This window comes from Anabrus simplex, chromosome 1 (assembly GCF_040414725.1).
Source record: "Anabrus simplex isolate iqAnaSimp1 chromosome 1, ASM4041472v1, whole genome shotgun sequence".
In the NCBI taxonomy this organism is placed as follows: domain Eukaryota; kingdom Metazoa; phylum Arthropoda; class Insecta; order Orthoptera; family Tettigoniidae; genus Anabrus; species Anabrus simplex.
The window spans coordinates 755,063,239-755,076,895 of NC_090265.1; positions in this window are offsets into that span (position 1 = coordinate 755,063,239).

Consider the following 13,657-nt stretch of genomic DNA (forward strand, 5'->3'; position numbering starts at 1 on the left):
AAGGGCTGCAGGTAGTACAATGCGGTTATGTGTAGTACATATTTCTCTCCACAAAATTTATTGTAACTTAACTTTGTTATGAAGTAGCATAATAGGCATAAAGCAACTTTATTTCTACATATACAAACTAAACTTGCTTTTTCCGGTGAATCTTGGAAACTTACATTGAACACAATATTGCTGTGTTTGACAATATCACCCACTGTAAAAATAGTTCTAATAGTGACAAACGGCACGGTTTTACAACACAAATAGTACAGAGAGTAATCTGTAAACTCAAAACATAAGTTTTACCTCATGATATCGATACTCAGTTGCCACTCGTGGGCTCCCTTGATTTTTGTAGTCTTGTTTCGTTGACTAGTTTTGCAATATTTGGAGTTAATGTTTGAGGAAACACTAAGTTTAAGAGCACACCTAAAATTGTGACCTGACAACTGGCTTCTCTGTTTTGGTTTTGTTGATTTAAAATAGAAAATATTCGTTCACAAGCATACGTGGAACCGAAAATACACAATATTCTCGCTGAAAACCTATGCAATCGGAGAAACGTTTTTTAAAATATCATGAGCCCAACTACTCCAGAATTGCGCCCTACCATAGAAGGTGCACCATCTGTTGCTATTGAAACTAGTTTTGTCCATGGCAAAGAAGCATTTTCAACAACACTTACAATGCAGTTGAAAATGTCGATGCCTTTCGTGGTATTCTTCATAGGCACTAAATCCAGTATTTCCTCCCAAATTGTAAAGTTTTGTCAACCCCTCGTATGAAAACGGCTAGCTGGGCCGTGACAGAAATATCTGTGCCCTCGTCAATTGCTAAGGAGTACGCCCGGGAGCTTTTTGCCAGTTCTAATAATTGCAGGTGGGTATAATCAGATAGGTCTTGAATTTCTGTCGTCACTGTGTGCGCGGATAAGCTGGTAGCTTCGAACTCTTGAATGATATTTAGACAAAACTCCTCATCTCCTAGAATTAAACATTCCTTTACTAATTCACCACCACTGAACGGTTTAAGTTTCTTTGCAATTAAACATTAAAAAACTCGTGTCCTCATCCCGAGGTGGTGCAGCTCTTTTCAGGCACACCACCATTGGAGGTGAGCTGCATGTACCATTTCAACCACATACCAGCCCTCCTGCCATTTTTAAATTTCTGGCAGTACCGGGAATCGAACCCGGGCCCCCGAGGACGGCAGCTAATCACACTAACCGTTACGCTACGGAGGCAGACTGCAATTAAATATGAAATTTTATAATTCAATCGAACTGCTGACTCACTGATCGAATGCTCGACATGGTTATTTAATTTACCTTTTAGTTGTGTAATTACACGTACCCTTTCCTCACCTTGATACTGAACCATACTGTTCATGGGACAATTTTATTAATTTTAGTATTGGATATTGGAAACACACGAGGCCACCCACGAAGCCAGTGTCTTACAGTATATGTCATAAAGGAGTCCAGAAGAAGCGTTCTTGTGTGAAGTAAGCGAGAGCGTCATTATGAGAAATCTCCAGAAACTCATTAAAAGGAGTTATGTCCCAAGCCAAGCCTCTTGATGAAGATTGGGGACGCTTCCCAGATCCCGGCAAAACTTATAGTAGGAGGGAAGAAAGAATTAAATTAATATCTTTGGTTACGGAAGAGTTGCATTGGATTTGAGACAAGAATTGCAACCTGCATAATTTCTGCTTTAGTTTGATATGCGTTAGGGCTGCATTCATAAATGCATTCATTAAGTAGAGCTCAGGATGTAAATTGTGAGGGAAAACTTCGCGGGCGCGCATATCTTGCACGCGATCAAGCGGCGTGATGACGCTATACGGGATTATAAAATAAGGCCGCCTGGCATATCAGGCTCATTCTTGGACCAGAAGGCCGCTTGAACGAGTCGTCATACTGCGTGTTGGTACTGAGAACAACGCTTTGTCTTCGAGCTGCACAGACTACTAGTACTGCTATATCTGCGAGGAAGTAAGTAATCAACTTGAATATTCAGCTGAGTTTAAGATTTTACCTGTGAGAATATGCTATGGGGAGATGAGGTACGGCTTATAAGGGACTAATGAACTAGTAGCTTCATATTTCTGTGAGGTCAAGTTATGACTGACGAACTGCTAGAATTAAGGTTGGCTCAGGATAGGAATTCAGAAACGACATGTTGTCCGAGTGAAGGGATGACATAACAGTGACCTAAAGTAGTGAAGAAACTGTGTACCAGGTTTAAAACTCTGAACGAGACTTGGTCAATGTGACGTGTGAGACACGATAGTAGTGGAAACAGGCATCGAGTTTGGACAGTCTGTAATATATGAATTTATTTTCAGTTACCCCAGCATCAAGTCAGAACAAAAGTTTGACATCATCATTGCAAGGAAGCCACAACCAGGAGCTGAAGCCAACACGACAACGGGCATCGATCCAGGAACGTTGGGAGCACCTGATCAGCGCGACGTCGAAGGGGACACCTTCCAACTACAGAGGGAGCTGTACGAAGGCGCCACACAAGAAAGAATGTCTCCAAGTGGTCAACAGTATCTGATGCCAGCGCCGCAGTCTATCATGATGTGGTAAATCCAGTGGTCTACAGGGAGGGCCGCTCCGTTATGTCATCGATAACATAAGGTCAGAGCTTTCCAATTCTGTTTCAAGCATGTCATTTAAATTTAGATAGGAATATGTGGGGCCGTCAGTCAACAGATTAGTTACCGGGCGAGTTGGCCGTGCGTGTAGAGGCGCGCGGTTGTGAGCTTGCATCCGGGAGATAGTAGGTTCGAATCCCACTATCGGCAGCCCTGAAAATGGTTTTCCGTGGTTTTCCATTTTCACACCAGGCAAATGCTGGGGCTGTACCTTGATTAAGGCCACGGCCGCTTCCTTCCAACTCCTAGGCCTTTCCTGTCCCATCGTCGCCATAAGACCTATCTGTGTCGGTGCGACGTAAAGCCCCTAGCAAAAAAAAAAAACAGATTAGTTGTGGTAGGAAAATTTTCCTTGTAATTAAGAGCTAGGCCTCAAGCTCGAACCCCGTACATTAAGGTAGATGATATTTGTAGATTCCTTGTTAGCGTGTTTATATTTCATTTCGAGTGTATTATTTTAACGTACGTGTGATTTTTTATGGGTCTGATCAAACTCCTTTGGGTCATAGGAGGTTAGTCTAACAGACAGGCACTTTTTATTATATCGCATTTAGGCATTTGTTTCTGCAGACGTAGATACGTATAGTTGAGACCAGCATGGAACCCATAATCCACCCAGCTTCACGGAAAGAGAGCGAGCGAGTCCGAATATTTGAGAGATATGAGCCCATGAGAGGCAGAAGTAAGATTTGCGATTGATATGAGAGAGCCCAGCACAGTTGAGAGTATATCAGATGTAGTGGAGATGCCTAGTATGGCCATGTGACTATCGCTTAATGATTAGTGTTTTTGTAGCACCAAGGTTGAGCCCGTGAGAGGCGGAAGTCAGATTTGCGATACTGCTGGTGATATTGAGACGAGGGCAGATAGCCCAGGTGTAGTTAAAAGAGGGCTTTTAGCAGCAGATTACGTGAGGTATTTCTTTTGAAAGGCGAGATTTTTAGCTTGCCGCCCAGATGAGCTCATAAATTAGAGGGACTGTCGCTAGTGAAGTGGTGGAGGGTGAAGGTCGTTGAGCTTGACGTCACAGGCTTGAGAATTGGGTTTGTCGTCTGCAGCTTGTCAAGTGTGCGAAGGGGAGGAGGACCTTGATGTTTTGAAAGCAGGAAGAGATCTTTTTCATGTCCTATTTGTTCTACGTTAATTTTAACACTGGCCCGTGTGATATTGACACCCGTGTATATGTTGGGTGTGTCCTTTTTATATTGTTTGCATATGTATCTTATACGCCTTACTCGTCATGGGACTTGGGTTCGTGACCGAGTCAGGATATTGTACATTTTGTGGTGATATTTGTTTGCTCCAGGGTTCGACGGTTCGAGGCATAGTAAATTTTATGGGAGTCATTCAATAATGTGTATTTCAGCAGATATCCGTTTTTCTTGAGTTCGTTACTTACACTATTGTAACATGCTTGTTACAGAACAGCTGTTTTCGTGAAGGCAGTGAACTGGTTGTCATCGGCTCAGCGTTATTTTACCCTATCATAATGAAAAGCTCTTTCATTTGTAAATAATTCAATTTTATGTAATAAATCCCTATTTGTTAAACTTTGAATGCAGCGATGTTTTCTGTTAGATATTTTATTTTTTTAATTTAGCCGATTCTTACCTGATTAGTCACATATCCTCGTGTTTATCTTTTGTTGCCCCGTTATCCCATGTTATCCCTGAGAAGAACGCTTATCCGGCTGAGTGAAGAGGAATATGTTCAGGTAAGACTATGTGCACCAGCTCACGTCTGTGAGAGTCCTTTCACTACTGTACTCTGGGTTCGAGACCGGCTTTTGCCTGGCCGGAACTTCAGGGTCCAGTAGGGCACAATACTGATCATAATCTGCAGCTTGATACAAACTGTAGTGGCGTAGTAAATTATATATTTTTACATACTGTAGCTCTTTTCTACAAACTAAACATTTAGCTATAGCAATCCTATCATTTTCAACAAATAAATATAGATCTTCCCATAAAGATAAAAATATAGGAGGTGTAGATAGCTTCTCGCCACCGTGATGTGCCCGGTTCGTCCATACTTATGTACTGTACTGTACCACTAACATCATACGGCTGAGGGTTTTGATAGGTATGTCAAAATCATAAAAAACCTTCATTCGGAATTTGATCCCAGATTTAACAATTTGGAGTATCTGGAAACTTATATTCAACTTTTACCCACCCCTTTATTTTCAGTTGTTGCAGATAACGATGATCTAGGCCTGCAATTAGAGTTATTAGATATACAGTGTGATAGAGAACTAAGAGAATTTGTAAACTAGAAGGATTTGTGTGGCTATTTTCTGAAAAGTTTCTATAAAAGCCGTAGCCACCAGCATGTATCGCACTTCACATATTTACTACAAAGCAAGGCTGTCTCTTTGTGTCACTCTACGACAGCGGCTCCCCAACTTCTGCGCTCTTACGTCACATGGGCTCTCCGACGTCACACGGTCTCTCTTACATCTCACGCCAGCCATTTGGTTGACCCTGATCTAAAGGTCGAACAGTCAATCAAGGAATGACAAAGAATTTATAGGAAATGCAAAGTTACATTTAATATTCCAGTTATTAAAAAGTAAATATATTGTGACAAATATATATATTTAATCCGTGGCGGGGGATAAAATGTGCCCGTTGCATTTCGTAGACATTAACAAAATGGTGCCGAAGGAAGGTATGGCCCACTCAATTTAAAAGAATACGCAATGAATATACGATATCGAGGTATAACAGAAGGCCATGCATAACTGGGAATGGATTTATACCGAAGGCGGTAGTCAAGTAAATTGTTTTAAAGAAAAAAATAGAACAGAAGAGATTGTTTGAAAAAATACTTGAAAAATTGAACTGACGGAGTTAAGACGTGATTCGTAATCGTGCTACATATTGGACGGAATTGTACAAGATTTTGGCGAAATTCTTGACGAAAGACTATATTCATTTAAAAGAATACGAGATAATAAACCTAGAGTAAAACCGCGAATAGCCAGAATACTACAGATAAGCGAGATCGGATTAAATACGCTGAGTGGAATCCGAAGAGCAAGGCTAACATCACCGCAGGAAAGGATCCTACGAACTGCACAAGAAAAATAAGAGCAACAACCATGTTCTCCTCGGGAATCTTTATTGGCACAGAAGCTGGAAGAAGAATAATTCTGAAGATTATTAAGCCGATTTTGATGATTCTTCCTCGAAATAGTTAAAATATATAATACGTAATTTTAAAGAAATAGCGATATATGACGCCGAGGAAGAATAAGAACAGTAACTGAGAGAAATATTATTCTGATATAAATTTTATAACAACCATGTTCTCCTCGGCAATCTTAAATTTTGTTGCCAGCATAACCAACAAGATGATGGACTGCTAGACGTGTAAGATGACCAACCTGGAGAGAGGTATCGCCCAGCCAGATGACCAGCCCGTGACGAGAGAGGCATCATCAAGCCAGATGACCAGCCCGTGACGAAAGAAGAATATGCCCACCAAGATCGGTTCTGAACGGGAGAAGGAGTGATGTCCAAGCCCAGATCCAGACCGCGAGGCTAACCATATGGCGGTCAAAGAGGAACAACTGACATCGGAGTAACGAGGAACGAGCTAAGTCTTCACATTTAGTATCATAATTCTTGACTTATAGTTTTAGTTGGCATATGCTTTGGAATTGGTGTTACAAACCATCCAATTTAAGTGTGCAAGTGATAATATGCAGTAAAGTGTGAGATATTTAAGTCATTAATGCTATATTAAGGCAATACAGAACTAACTATATATATATATATATATATATATATTTCGCGAACAGATTACCGCATTTGATCAGATAAAGCAGTGAAGTAGTCGAGAATATGATTTGAAATGACTTGACATAACAGCTGATCGCTAAGAACTAACATATGTTGTATGATATCGATTAATCTCACATAGAACATTTTCATGGATTACGTCATAGATGGACAAGCGTCAGAAGTGGATGATTATAATTATGTACTCCTGGTAGAGTGATATTGTAGTAATGGAAACTCATTTGAGGTTAGGCATCGTAATTTATTGAGAAGAGTTTAGTATGAAAAGACATTGTGACATATTTATCAAAGCAATATATGAGTAATAGCAACGTTTTCGTGTTGAGGGTTATGTTAAATAAGAGTTGATATTGAATAGTTAAGATGATGGTTTTGAATCGTAAGATGGTGAAATAAGAAGATATATCATGTAATATGAAGAATTATATTATGATTTACGGTAATTGCAAGGTATATATGTGTTGAAGGGAGTAAAATGTCATATATGAAACGATGCAAATACGTAAGAGGAAGTACACCGCGGGAATGACCTAAACCAAGGTATGGATATTGAATATTAATATTTAATTGAGATTTAGATGATGATGTAACGTTAAGAATAGAGGATGTTATGTTGGATGCATGTGAGTTCTGTGACATATTCTCGAACCGTATAAATGCCAGATAAAGGACACAATACACATACGCGGTTGTATAATCCCAAAGCATATAATGAGATATTTATCTTCACACTGCATAATTGAATTAAGTAACTTGCAGAGTAGGATAATGATTTTTTTACAAAATGGCGCCCGGTAACGACGACGTAGTGTTTTATCCTCCGAGTAAATTAACCGTGTCCGCCTATGTGGTGTAGTGGTTAGCGTGATTAGCTGCCACCCCCGGAGGCCCGGGTTCGATTCCCGGCTCTGCCACGAAATTTGAAAAGTGGTATGAGGGCTGGAACGGGTCCACTCAGCCTCAGGAGGTCAACTGAGTAGAGGTGCGTTCGATTCCCACCTCAGCCATCCTGGAAGTGGTTTTCCGTGGTTTCCCACTTCTCCTCCAGGCGAATGCCGGGATGGTACCTAACATAAGGCCACGGCCGCTTCCTTCTCTCTTCCTTGCCTATCCCTTCCAATCTTCCCATCCCTCCACGAGGCCCCTGTTCAGCATAGCACGTGAGGCCGCCTGGGCGAGGTACTGGTCATTCTCCCCGACCAAGAGTCTGAAGCTCCAGGACACTGCCCTTGAGGCGGTAGAGGTGGGATCCCTCGCTGTGTCGGAGGGAAAAGCCGACCCTGGAGGGTAAACAGATGATGATGATGATGATGATGATGTAAATTAACCGTAAAATGTGACGAAAAGTGCGGAAAATGTCGAAGATTAGTGAAAAATGGAATCTTGTGTGATTCATGTGATCGATGGTGGCATTATAAGTGCGGAAATTGCCCTAGAGACGTAAAAACTAATGAAAATGTTGACTGGATTTGTGAGCAGTGTGTTTGGAATGTAGTTGTCGACGGCGCTGACGATGAAGCACCGAAAACAATCGATGAGGAATATAAAAGTGCATTAGAGATTATAAACATTCTACAAAAGGACAATGAGACTCTTAAAGTTGAAAATCAAGAATTAAAAGACTGCGATCGCTAGAATTTTGGACTGACCATTCTTCGAGTGATATACCGGTACCAGTAACAAACTCGAGCACGTGGTGTCAAGAAGTTCATGGATGGCCGGCTAAGAAAAAATCTACAACTGAATTTCCGGAAATAAACATCAGAAATAGGTTTTCTGCCCTAAATAATTTAATTCTGGAAGAAAGTAATCGCGCGCGTTAAACCAAATCATCGCGATCCGTTGCCGTGCCGACGTTAAAATTTAGGCCTAGATTTCATATTCAAGACCCAGTTAGGCCTAAATCAGCAAAGGTAGCTGTGTTTGGCGTCCTGGAAAACGTAGAAGAAGCAAGAAGGAACTTCGGGAGCGGCGATGCAGTGCTTACCATCGGTGTGACGAACGACGTAGCTCACGACGACGCCAAGAATGTAAAATCACAACTTAAACATACACTAGGGAAGCTGACCCACACTAACGTCTTTGTAGTGAACGTGCCCCACAGGCATGATTTGATTAGAGACTCGTGTGTGAACATTGAAGTGGACAAGGTCAATACAGGTATTGTTAAAATTTGTAAACATTTTCGGAATACTCAGGTTATTGAATGCAGCAGTTTTGAGAGATACTGTTATACAAAACATGGCCTCCATCTAAATAATTAAGGTAAACGAAAGATAGCAAATATTGTTCTAGATTTTATTAATCTTAAGATATGTACTGTAAAACAGGCAACTCCCTTGAGTTATAATACTGACCAGGAAAACTGATAGAAAGAGCCAGCTGTACTTCAAGCTGGCTCAGTCAACTAGAAAATGAAACTCAGGAAAGTAAGGAATTTCAACTTACCCAATTGCAACAGTCAAGTTTTAGGGAGGAAGGGGTCTGAGATTGCTCTTAGTAAACTGTCAAAGTGTAGTAAATAAACAATTAAAATTCGGTACATTGATGGAATCTTATGAGACTGATGTGGTGATAGGAGTGGAATCGTGGTTGAGAGAAGGGGTGAGTAATAGAGAAGTATTTCCAGAAGGGTACACAGTCTATCGTAGAGACCGAGGAGATAAAAAGGGAGGGGGTGTTTATTGTGGTGAAGGAAACTTATTGTTCCCATGAATGGTTTACCGATGAAAGGGATGAAATATTAGGGATAAAAGTAGTTTGTGATAATATGAAGGAGGTGGGAATTATACGAACATACAGGCCTGGAAGAGAGGAAAGAGACATGGAAATATTTGAGAAAATAATAGATTATACTCAGAAAAACAATAATAATGATATGGTAATAATTGTGGGAGATCTAAATTTGCCTGAAGTTGAATGGAAAGGAGCTGCAAGTGAAGCCCATAAACAGAAACTGGCAAATAAGTTAATTTGGGAGGGGGGATTTACACAAGTAGTACAAGAACCGACTCGTCTCAATCTTACTAGATGTTTTCTTGGTTAAACCCTGGGAAATTGTTAATAAAACTGAAGTAATTGAAGGAATAGGAGATCATAAGGCTGTAATAATGGATGTAGGACTCGTACCAAAAAGGCTTAATAAGAGGGTTACACAAGACAAGAAATTGTACAGAAAAACTAAAGTTGATGAATTTGGGACTTACCTTAAATCACAATTCACTTGTTGGATAAGTGAAGGAAGTAATGTGGATACACTTTGGGCTAAATTTAAAGGAATCATTTGGGAAGGAGAGAAGAGATTTGTACCTGTTAAGAAGGGTAAAATGACCTCAGACCCTGTTTATTATACAAGGGAAATAAGAAAATTAAAAAGAAAATGTAGAATAGTAAACAGGAAAATCAAAGAGGGTAGGGAGAGTAGAGAAACTAGAAAACAGCTAATGAGGGAACTGAATAGAGTGAAAAAGGAAGCAAAAAAGAATTATATGAATGGCATACTTCAAGAGGGTAATGATCACAAAGGGAAATGGTAAAAGCTGTATTCATATATCAGGAATCAAAAAGGAAAAGGTATCAAAATTCCTACAATAGTGGGAGAAGGGGGAGAACACTATTTAACAGATACTGAAAAAGCAAACCTATTTAGTAGAGAATTCATAGATTCAGTAGATGATTGTCAGGAGTTGGAAACCGTAGCATAAGATAGTGAGGGAGAGACACAGAGGGAAACAAGAAGGTTCTCATTCACAAATGAAGATATTTTCAGAGAAATCCAACTGCTTCAGCAAGGAAAAGCAGCAGGAAGTGATCAAATTACTGGGGAGGTATTAAAGACAATGGGGTGGTACATAGTGCCTTATTTAAAATTTCTCTTTGACTATGTCATAAATAATAGTGTAATACCAAAGGAATGGAAGGAATCTATAATAATACCAATTTATATAAAAAAGGGTGATAAAAGGAAACCAGAGAACTACAGACCAATCAGCCTGACCAGTATAGTTTGTAAAATACTGGAGAGTTTAATATCGAAGTACATCAGAGGGATATGTGATGATAAAAATTGGTTCATGAGGAGCCAGTATGGATTTAGAAAGAAATTTTCTTGTGAGTCACAACTGGTGGGATTTCAGCAGGACATATCAGATCAATTGGATTCAGGAGGTCAGTTAGATTGCGTAGCCATAGATCTTTCCAAAGTCTTTGATAGAGTGGAACATGGAATATTATTAAAGAAATTGGAGGGAATAGGATTGGACGTAGTATGGACTCGGGAGGTGAAGAACTATCAACCTGTTCAGGGGTCTCTACGTCGTTGGCAAATATACGGCTTAGTCCATCTGCCACAGCATTTTCTATTCCTCTTATATGCCTGACATCAAATAGGAAGGCAGAAATTCTGATGGCCCAGCGGGCTATGCGACCAGTACGACGCGGCCTAGCTAAGACCCAGTTTAAGGCTTGGTTATCCGTTTCCAAGTCGAACTTGACATGTTCCAGATAGAGGCGGAACTTTTTCTAACGCAAATAAGACAGCCAAGCGCTCAAGTTCATAGATGGAATACTTGGATTCTTGGGCCGATAATGTCCTAGAGGCATAGGCGATGGGTCGCCTTCCTAGTTCAGTCCCTTGAAGACGGACTGCAGCTACCGCCGACGACGACGCGTCGGTTTGGACGATGAATTTCTTAGAGAAATCGGGCATAGCTAGGACAGGGGCATTACAAAGGGCTAATTTGAGGTCTTCGAAAGCGGCTTGTTGAGAAGGCCCCCACTCAAATTTGACGCCTTTCCTGCGGTGTAAGTTCAAGGGCGACAATCTATTAGCGAAATTTGGAATAAATTTCCTGAAGAAGTTCACCATGCCAATGAATCTGGCAATACCTTTGATGTCCTTAGGAGGTTTGAAATCACGGATGGCCTGTGTTCTAGAATGATCTACAGCGACACCGTCGGGCGACACAATATGCCCTAGAAATGACATGGAAGGCTTAGCGAAGGCGACCTTGGACATCTTCACCGTTAACCCTGCCTTACGAAGGCAACTCAGGACCTCTGGATAAAAACATTTCTAAATTCAAGTGTTCAGAAAGTCAAAGTAGGAAATAATCTATCGCAGGAAGAGAAAGTTTGGAAGGGAATTGCACCGGGTAGTATAATCGGTCCGTTACTTTTCTTAATATACGCAAATGATTTAGGGAACAATATAACATCAAAATAAGATTGTATGTAGATGACATAATTGTTTATAGGGAAATAAATAATACTGAGGATTGTTCAGAATTACAAAGGGACCTTGAAAGTATCCAACAATGGGTTGAAGAAAATAATATGAAGGTTAATGGAGGCAAATCAACTGTTAAAACTTTTACAAACAGGAGCTTTAAAACTGAATTTGAATATACTTTGGATGAGGTAGTTATCCCAAAAGATGGCAAGTGCAAATACTTAGGTGTGAGATTTGAAAGTAATTTGCACTGGAAGGGTCATGTTGATGACATTGTTGGGAAAGCATACAGATCGTTACATGTCATAATGAGGCTATTTAAAGGATGCAACAAATAATTAAAAGAAAAAAGTTATTTAAGAATGGTTCGTCCATTATTGGAATATGCAAACTGTGGTTGAGATCCTCACCAAGAATACCTAATGAAAGAAATAGATAGTGTGCAGAGGAAAGCAGCATGATTTGTAACAGGTGATTTCAGGAGAAAGAGTAGTGTATCAGAAATGTTAAAGGAAGGGAGAAAACTAGACTTGTAGGATTATATAGAGCCTATACAAGAGAAGAAGCATGGGGAGATATCCGTGAGAGGCTTCAGTTGGAAAATAATTATATCGGCAGGACGGACCACAAATATAAAATTAGAAGGAATTTTAGCAGAAACGATTAGGGTACATTTTCATTCATTGGGAAGGGTGTGAAGTAGTGGAACAGTTTATCAGGGGTAGTGTTTGATCCTTTTCAGAAATCTGTACAGATATTCAAGAAGAGAATAAACAGCAACAGAAAAAATAAATGAAGTGTTAGAGGGCATTCGACCAGTGCAGGTTATTGTAAATTTAAAAAATGTGTATGATTAAATTAATTCCATCCCCTTATCTAAGGAGTTGGACAGCCAAAGTAGGGGACTGCCTGTAGGGGTGAAGTACAGTGGGGACTTCGAGGGCCCTGGGACCGCTACGGTAGCTGTGAAGGCCCTTCAGGAACTCTGAAAATTGGTGGCAAAAGGGGCTCTGGTTAAGACGCAGCAGGTCGTTATGCTACTTAGGTTCCAGAATGGGTTAAAAATGTAAATAAATGCAATGTTAAATCCTATACCAGTTGTATAGTATCATTTGAAGTAATTCCGCATACTCTATATCAGTTGACTATATTTGTAAGTAGTACAGGAGATATAATAAGTAGAATTTTGTTAACAATATAAATTTATTAGGGATGAGTTGTGTGTTTAATAGAAAAAAATGTTAGCGTAAATTGTATTGTATTATAGGAAAATTTTCTTCTCTTGTTAATTTAATATTTAGTGCTTGACAATAATGTATTTTAGTGTATTAGGTAAATACCTCATTTGCAAATAAAGAGATATCGAGCCGCTAATATATAAATTATGTGGATAATATAGGTAGATTATTTATTTAAAAGCAGTGTATAATCGAATTTGCATTTTATGAAAGGATAATATATAGCGAGATGATAGACTAGGAGCCGGATTTAGCAGGCATTAGGGATGTAAAGCGTTAGCACGAGAATCGTTACTAGTTAATGTCCAAGAAGAAACCCGAATTAATTGAGTTCATATTTTATTTGTTTAAAATGGTGATATAATTATGGTCAAGAGACTATGACAGGTTATTGCAATATAAATTGCAATTGGATAGTGTATTTCCAGTGGCACATAGGATGTCTCAAGATTAATTATGGACAGTAATGCTGATATTTTGATCTCATTTCAGAAACGATTCGAATAAGTTAATGTTATATTTTTCTTTTTCCCAATAAGCCAGCGCTGACTTTGAATTAATTATTCTATATAGTGATAAATGTAGTATAATCCTGAATTTAGTTCTCTTTTCTTATGGCAATTCTATAATTTAATAAAATGTGGATCATTATTTTTATATAATTTGTGAGTGTTAATTTTTAATCTCAGTCAATTCTTTACCTAGTTTGTAAGATAAGTAATGAATTAATTGCG